Source organism: Polyodon spathula, chromosome 2, assembly GCF_017654505.1.
Source record: "Polyodon spathula isolate WHYD16114869_AA chromosome 2, ASM1765450v1, whole genome shotgun sequence".
Taxonomy (NCBI): Eukaryota; Metazoa; Chordata; class Actinopteri; order Acipenseriformes; family Polyodontidae; genus Polyodon; species Polyodon spathula.
In genome coordinates this window covers 90,663,430-90,672,710 of record NC_054535.1, presented here as the reverse complement: position 1 = coordinate 90,672,710, position 9,281 = coordinate 90,663,430, and the positions used below count along the sequence as shown (strand labels likewise).

General features: G+C 36.8%; 1 protein-coding gene across 1 annotated transcript in view; it reads left to right on the top strand.

Annotated features, from left to right (window-relative positions):
• The first annotated feature begins 431 nt into the window (after positions 1-431).
• Positions 432-9,281, top strand: part of LOC121303494 (zinc finger protein 462-like) — a 48,994-nt gene continuing 40,144 nt past the window's right edge. The window contains 1 exon segment of the mRNA XM_041234215.1: positions 432-1,204. The gene's annotated coding sequence lies outside the window, so the exon portion shown is untranslated.

Sequence of the window (9,281 nt, the reverse complement as noted above, 5' to 3'; positions counted from 1 at the left end):
GAAAAAAATGTAACATATTGATGGATAACTCTTGAAATGCATAATATATACTGATAAACATGCATAACATGGTCATTAATTACTTTTTAGAAAACTCTGTAAGATGTTGGTACAGTTCAGTTCAGTAAGAATATGAGGACAACCATGGTAACTCTTTAAGAACTGAGTTAATTAAAACATTTGGGGTCATATTGGCTTTTTAAAAAAAAAAAAAAAAAAAGGTGTTTTGAGATGATTAAGACAAAGACATCTACTTCTTAAGCATTAAAAGAGACAGACACACACCAATAAATAATCACCCCCTCTTGAACCTCAAGAAACTGATTCTGGTTTTCTTTGGTTGCATGTGACCAGTACTGTTTAGGTTATGGTCTTTGCAAAAAAAAAAAAAAAAAAAAAAAAAAAAAAAAAAAAAAAAGGATATTGATACTTTTAAGGCTGCCCAACGCTGTTTCTTAAGCATAGTCCAAATTTCTAAATGTAGATAGACAGGAATGTTTCCTGACAAAGAAGTCTATGGAGGCTGAAAGCTGTTCTGTTTAATTGGGGTTGATTGCAATCTAAGAGGCTTCTGGATACACCACGTTGTCCATTCCATCACCATTGCAAACTCTTGTGCACCCCCTGGTGCATGCTTGTCTCCAAAACTTCTTTGTGTTGGCTGCTTTGCAGATTGTCTTCCTTGTCTCTGGTTGCTCATTATTCAGAGGATCTCAGGTCATCTGCAGCTGCAGCAAAGGAGAAGCAGGAAAGATGGCGATCACCCTCTAGACCGGGCACACGCATGAGACACAAAACAACTTTTAGTAAGATAGCTTTTTCTGGAAAAATATCCAGTAAGTAAAACATGAGTCCAAAACGTTAAGATCTCGGCTTTGTTAATGATACATTTAAGCAAGACGTTGTGCGATCTGGATAGCGTCCGTGTAATCAGCTGGAAGAAGCTGAAGGTTTTTTTTTTTAGTTTAGGACCAGTCGTGAGGACTTGGATCACTGAGCGAGGGGGAGAGCGAGCAAACGAGAAGAGAAAGAGAAAAGAAAGCTTCTCCGTTCTGGCACTCAGACACGTAGAGCCAGCCAGATCGTGACCTCTTTATTTTTTTCAACCACCCCTTTATTTGTACGTTTTTTGGAGATCGGGACACGGAACTGGACCTCCCTAGAGCTTGAGTTTGCGACCCGATCCCCAGGAGGGTTTGTTTAGGTAGGTCTGATCACAGAATTTCTTGTTTTCTTGTTTTCTTGTTAGCTAGATTGGAAAGAGAAGCCATTGCACGCTTAGCTCTCTTCTCCCAGCGCCAGTCAGAGCTGATCCTCCATTAACGACAGCTTGCTTCTGGTCCAAGTCCAGACTTACTCAATTAAAAGCTCTGTCCAGGTTTTTTTTCAGCTCCCGTTGGACCACCTTACTCTGTTAAAACCGTAAAGGCTGGATTTTTTAACGTGCTTTTCCCGCTGTCTGGAAGCTCCCCGTTTTCTGGGGGTGGGGGGTCTTTAGAACTGCAGTTGGTTTCTTTTTATTCTGCTGCTGGCTGGGGCTTGGATGTTTGTGCTGCCAGAGCTTAAGTCAGGTATGTCATTGTGGGCTTCACCATAAAATGGAGGAAAGCACAGCAGACAGTCTTAGGGGAGAGCCTGAAGTGAAACAGAAATTCTCAAGATTCATGAAACAAGGGTGGACTTAAGATTTGTATTTGATGTTGTAATGAGCTTGCAGGTCCCACAAGGGCAGACAATCTTAGGATATGTTTATTCACTTATGGTTAAGTTTTGTGACAGTGGACCTCACTAGAAAATGGAGGATGATTGTAATGTTTCCAGACACAGAAAAGCACGGCATGACTAGAGTTGAGGGTGGAATGATAAGCCTCAAGAGTTTAGACTTGGATTTTAAATATTCATTATGCAAATGTTGAACTTTGAGGATCTTTATATTTCTGGAATGTAGAGAATCACAATAAATAAATATATAAATAAACAAACCTGTTGTGGCCTTCAGATGTATAAAGAATGTTCTCAAGTCATGAAACACTGGTTAGATGTCATTATCATGTTAAGTATGAGTTACTGGTCTAAAATGATGGTCCTTAAAGGAAGGATTTGTTGTGCTCTGTCAATAATGTACATGTGGGAGGGGTTTTCAACCACCCTTTTTCAACTTAATCTGGATAACTTGCATTATCTTAAGGAACTTTTGGTGGGACTTCTGTCATTTTCGTGGAGAGGCCCACCAGAGCTATGAGTTACAGTGTTCTTCCTTGCAATTCCTAAGAAATACTGTTGTATTTAAAAATATATATATTTTAAATATATAAAAAGATATTTTAAAGTGTTTTCCAATTCTCAATTACTCAATGACTAATTTGACCCACTATGGTAAATATATTCTGAATTAGAATTGGATAATAATTAAATACATTCCCAGAAAGTGTTATATTTTGTTCCCACTTTTGACTCTTTGAGTATGAAGTTGTTCAAAGTTAATACAGCAGTTTTAATACAGTAGTTGATATGACCAAGATCATCTCACCATCAGGTATCATGCTATGCAAATTAGATTACCACATATGTCCATTGTCATTCTAATTAATTTGTCATAAATCGTACAATTTCATACAACAGTGTTTGCGCTGGTTCTGTATTACAGTATACATTAACATGGGATCCTAATTTGACTACAACTACACATTTAAATGTGAAATATGCTAATGGGAATTTGGCACATAAACTGTGTCCTTCTGTTGGCAAGTGAATTACTGCAGTCAGCCTTGGCCTCTGCCTCCAACCCAACCAGTTATTTTTGATTACATGTAAATAAGCACTCTATCGACAAATAAAACCTCACTTGACCCACCTTATGGGCTGTTCAGCCACCCTAGTTTGCAGCACTTCTTTTTCGGTAAAATCCTAGCCTTGTTGTTTTTAAGTATTTAAAGTAACTTCACCAAAAAAAAAGAAAAAAAAAAAAAAAAAGTACATTTTTATTAATGTAATTGATCCTGTATGTTGTTTAACATATGACTATTTAAAAGTGATCACACTTTATATCACACATTATTTACAGACAAAACTTGACTGTTCAAAAGCATGTGGCTGTGTTTTATGAAATGCCTCTTTGCTGTGCTTTCATGTTTAGCCCAGTGTACCTGTTTGGGTCTATCCGGGCTAATTGACTTCGCTTCTTCCCCTTCCCACATGCACGTGTTGCAATGCTGATTGTGCTTGGTCAGGCAGGGGTGAATCACTATTTCTCTTTGGGAACCCATGGGCGTATCACTATACATTTAATTGAGAATTTAAAAAAAATATATAGTTCCTAAACAAAATGTATCGCTGTTTTTTATTTCTACATAAAATGAAAAATAGTAAAATCCCATCTTATCACAAGGCGAGATCCCTGTGATGTTGACACAACAACTTTCTTTACAACAGCAGACTGAGAAACCATAAGAGACTCCAGCTCCTTCAAGAGTATATAGTGTGGACAGGGCCTAAAAGTAAATAGCCTTAATATTGCTGTGTAATCCAAATATGAGGCTTACTGCTGCCACCTACAGGACTGGAGTGTACCTTTATCAGAGCAGCTATATTGCAGAACATTTTTTTTTTAAACGAGTATTTTGCTGCAGTGTAATAATTACAGCGAGTGCTGTCTGTGTCCCTTTCCCATTCTGTACAACCCATGAACGCAAGACAAAATATTTGTTTGTCCAATGGATTTATTTTGTGTCTAGAACGCAACATTTTGCTTAAACGCGACCTTACATATATAGACGTTAACAGATATTTACATATGAAAAGCAATAACTTACTTTAACTTAGTTGTCACACTGTGTTACCATCTGTAAGCAAATATATGACAAGTGGTAATGCCTTCATTATCTTCAACTACTGAGGGAGACAGTAGGTTGCCACTACTTTCCAAATATCTGAACTGGTTGAACAACATCTGTATTTAGCATGGAACAACCCATTGTTTCTTTAAGTCTACTGTTACAGAATACAGAGTTATTTGTCATTGTCATAAGATCACCCATGGAATTTGAAATACAGAGAAGTAGACTTTCATCATGTTTCCAGTTGCTAGATTCTTGCCCAGTTGTGGACTTTGAGTGTGAAAACAAACTTTGAATGTAAGGCTTTATTTTTAATGTTAGCTTCCCACATTTACTTCTGATGTTTAAGTCATCCTCCTGAACTAGAGAATTTCTGACCTTCTATGCTGTGTCTTCCAGGCTTTGTCTCTGTTGTGTCTAACAAACCAGATGAGTTACTTTATGATGGGTGAAGCTCATCATCCTGATAGAAAAGGTGTGTCCTGATGGCAAAACATGACTTCTTGCAGTTCCTGTTTTTTGTGTTCAACATGCCTCTGGAGAAGCTTAGTCTCTGCATAGCTGACCACATAGAACTGTATAATAAAGCACATAAAAAATACAAGGACGCAGAAAAAAAAGAAAACATATTGCAAGCTATTGCGGTGGAGCTGCACATGAATGGTACGTATGATGTATAGAATTTACCAGCAAGCTTATTTCCAAGTTTATTGATGAGTCAATGGGGTATACTGTAATGTGGATAAAAGTACAAACAGGCAGATGGAATGTTCCATTCAAAGAATTCATCAGTAAGACATCATGCATTTATACATAGGGAGGAAAGGGCTTTATCTAAAAAATTTTCAGAATGATATGTAGAATATTCGATCCTTTAAGACTGGGTGCCTTGTATTAGCCCGATGGACCTCTGGCTCATGTCATTTACACGTTGGTACAGACATAACCTGATTAATGTCCACCTTATTATTATAATTGCACATATATTATTATAATAACTACCATGAAAAAGCTGAAACAATATTTTTTTTTTTGCTGGCCTCCAAAGACAGATGGATTACTTTGGCACAGGCTGAGAAAGCATGGTAAAAACTGTTTTTGCAATGCTGTTTTCTATATTGCCAAATAGTGTCTTGCCGTGCTTTTGCTTTACGGTAATTTTGACTGATTTTTTTTGTGTAGTATATGTTTGTGTACCTTTGTTGTGTCCCAACATTATTCAAGGAACTATCTTCATACCCAATGGACCATTGGAACCAATTACATCAAATATGACAGGTTCTACTGTATGTGCATGTGAATAAGAGAAGGCTGCTGTGCTGCATCTTAGTGTTGTCCCATAGTAGTTGAAACCTGTTGAACTGTATTCAATATGTAGTTAGCAATATATGAAAACTGAAAAAAAAACAAAATATCAGGATTCCTATTCCTATCCTTAAATTAGCAGATATCAGTGTATTTTGAACAACACAGGCTACAGTACACACAGTTCTTCTCTGTTACCGGTACACAAAACTGAAGTTACAGGTTGTGTAAGCATCTTTCTTCCTGAGGTTTCCGATCACACTTATCTGATGACCTTTAGTTCACTATGGACTGTAGTTGGCACTGTAGCCAGACAGGCTCTCAGGAGAGCAAAAATAGGCTGAATATATGCTATCGTAAAGAAGAACCCAGCGGCTGCTGTAAAGCATGACTTGCATAAATACTAAAGTGCGGGGGAATTTTGGATTTAGGAGGAATGTACAAATATGTGTATCTTCTGTCAAATGCTCAGGACTTGGAACAGTGTAAAGAGGAAAATGAAAGAGTGACATTTAAATATTTTTACAGAATGTCTGTTTTTAGGATTGAAATAGTTGTATATTCAGGAAACTGTTCTAGACTCGTTGATGAAGCCAACAAATGTCTTGAATCGTTCTATAAATATCACTGAGAGTTAAGTCCTGATAATTGAACAATTTGTTACATTTTTAGGAAATCATATCAAAGCAAGCCCCCCCCTTTCTGTTATTTCTACAAACCATCCACAGTTGTCACAGTACTGGTGGGAGTATACTGTAAATCATCAATGGTCACTTCTAAATTAATCACAGTAACCCTTGCTTTTAGTATTAGAGTGTACAGTACATTAAACTACCTATAGAAACTACCGTGTATAAAAAGAATTTGTGCTCGAAAGAAAGTTGCTCCAAAATGAATAGCTTCTATTGATTGTTACTGAAGTACATGGGGTCTGCAATATCTTCTGTAAGCTTTAATACAATATTAAAATGAACGATTCTCTGCAAAGGAGCTGTTTTGAGTTTATTGCAATGCGACTTTTGACTGGAATTATGAATCTTGATTGTTTTACTGCAAGGGAAAATGTCAGTAAAGATTAGTGGTTTTTAAAAAAAATTTTTTTACAGTTTCTAGTGTGTTTCCAACAACGTTTCACAAAACACATTTTCATTAAAATGAGAAAGATTGTTTAAAAAAAATGGTGCATGTGAATGCTTTATAATGATTGCCAAAGGAGTTTCAGATTATTTTATCAAAATAGTTTCATTCGACTTTATGAAGCAAAGTTCTATTGAGGGATGCAAAACTTTTGGCTATAGCTGTAGATACATGAGCTGCTGTATTTTCTTTCATGCTGTAGTTGCCAACGCTTAAAATACCTCTGGTTGGTTTTCACAGGTCAGTGGCCAGGGACTTGTTGGTTTTTGACAGAACCTCTATTCATTGTTACTGACCTTCAGTGACACTGAAGAATAGTTTGCCCATTGTGCTCTGGCCAAGATATCTGATTTTTCAATGGAAACAATTAAAATGTATCTTCTGGTCATTCACTATCTGCATGGGTTACTTCACCCATGTTCTTAAGGACAAACGTGCAGCATGCAGCAGTCGTGGCAGAGGCTGAAAGTTGTATTGCAGTACGTTATCCATTTTCTTCTTGTTAATGGACGCTTCCTAAGAAGTGTAAAAAAACAAGCTATATTCTGACCCATATAATTGTCTCACTGTTTTACATTTATCTTCTTAACAATATATGTATTTTATTTGTTTCTGCCTAGCATTTTATTTTAATTGAGTTTCTACAATGAACAGTTTATTAGTAAGTATATCTTGTTTTTTCTTACATTTTGTGGCACATTATGGTGAAGCTTAAAGGTGCACAATATTTTTTAAATTTCCTGGCCTACAGTGTGTTACCATGGAACTTAAATTTAACCTGTTCTACTGTATAGTGAAAGCCCCATAGCTTTTTTCATGGAAGAGAAAAATACAGTAAAAGTAATCTGAGAACATGTTGCAACATATTAGTTATTATTCGTGCTTCAAACTAGAAGAGCTACAAAGATAATTGTTCTATATGGCTTGTTAAGTACTGTAACTACTGTAGCGCAAATACAGTAGGTAGCATTCTCTGAGACAAATCCAGCTGATGAAGAATGAGGACATACTTCGAAGTTGGATGAGGAATAATTTTACATGGGGGGGGGGGGGGAGCAAGCTTGCTTTAACCTAGACAAGGGTTAGTCAATTATTTTATGTGAAGGTCTGAACTTCTTAGTTACAGCAAGGTCAAGGTCCAGAGCCCATTTTAACTGACCCCTATCCCCATACCCACAAACAAACACAAGTACACAAATATAATTATTACGCATGTTAGTTTTTGAGTTCTTCACCTGGTTTATATGGGTTTTTGTTTGCTTTTTGGTCTTTTTCCCTAGTCAGCCTTTTTTGCTGCCTTGTTTCTACATGAGTTCTTTCCCTGCCAAAACTATACAATTATATAACTACTGTACGTTTCTGTGTTAGCGACCCAAACATTGTGTTTCACCATTGCAAAAACAATGCTTATTGTAGCAAACAGAAGTGAAGCACAAGGAAAAAAAAGATTTAAAAATGACTGCTTTTCGCTTGCAAGTGAATTAATATATATATATATATATATATATATATATATATATATATATATATATATATATATATATATATATATATATATATATTATATAAGATGGATATCTTAAAGCGTCGCGAGAGTTCATGCAAAACAAGTAGACCCTTTTGGACACATCGTCAAAATCCTCATAGGAATAGAGTTTGTCAAACATTGAACTCCAGCTCATACTTAATTACATGTTCATAATTTTTCGGAAACTTGTTGTTTAGAAAAAACTAACACAATTAAAAATTGATTGTTTTATTCATAACACTACTACATACACTGTTTATTTGTATTTATTTATTTTTTTAATTTAGTAATTGCCAATTTTTATTTTATTATTTTCTCCCAGTTTGGCATACCCAGTTACTTTTAGGCTCAGCTCACTGCTACCACACCCTCGCTGACATGGGAGTGGCGAAGACAAACGCATGCTGTCCTCCGAAGCCGAGGACACCCTGGCCAACTTAAGCCCTCCCTCACCTGGGTGGCGCTCAGCCAATTGTGCACTGCCTCCTGGGAACTCCTGGACTCGAACCGGTAACCTCCAGGCTAAAGAGCACATCCTGCACTCCACTAAGAGTGCCTTTACCAGATGCACAGTATTTAAACTGCAAAGTCAAATGTCAATCCACGTTTGACTGATCACTGTTTTTTAAGTGAAAGAAAGAAAGAAAAGTATGCTTCTTAAATGTTTTAATATTCTCATAAATCACAGGGAGGGATAAACTACCACTTTTCAGAAAACAGGTTTTGTAGACCCGATCAGCACCAGACAGTGCTGCGCCTGTGGAATAAAGACAGAGACTGCTGTTTGACAGCAAGAAACACTTGTTAAAGGTTTTTATTTGAGATGACAACATTTTCAAAATAAGAACATAAGAAAGTTTACAAACGAGAGGAGGCCATTCGGCCCATCTTGCTCGTTTGGTTGCTAGTAGCTTATTGATCCCAAAATCTCATCAAGCAGCTTCTTGAAGGATCCCAGGGTGTCAGCTTCAACAGCATTACTGGTGAGTTGATTCCAGACCCCCACAATTCTCTGTGTAAAAAAGTGCCTCCTATTTTCTATTCTGAATGCCCCTTTGTCTAATCTCCATTTGTGACCCCTGGTCCTTGTTTCTTTTTTCAGGCAGAAAAAGTCCCTTGGGTCGACACTGTCAATACCTTTTAGAATTTTGAATGCTTGAATTAGGTCACCACGTAGTCTTCTTTGTTCAAGACTGAACAGATTCAATTCTTTTAGCTTTTCTGCATATGACATGCCTTTTAAGCCCGGAATAATTCTGGTCACTCTTCTTTGCACTCTTTCTAGAGCACCAATATCTTTTTTATAGCGAGGTGACCAGAACTGCACACAATATTCAAGATGAGGTCTTACTAGTGCATTGTACAGTTTTAACATTACTTCCCTTGATTTAAATTCAACACTTTTCACAATGTATCCGAGCATCTTGTTAGCCTTTTTTATAGCTTCCCCACATTGTCTAGATGAAGACATTTCT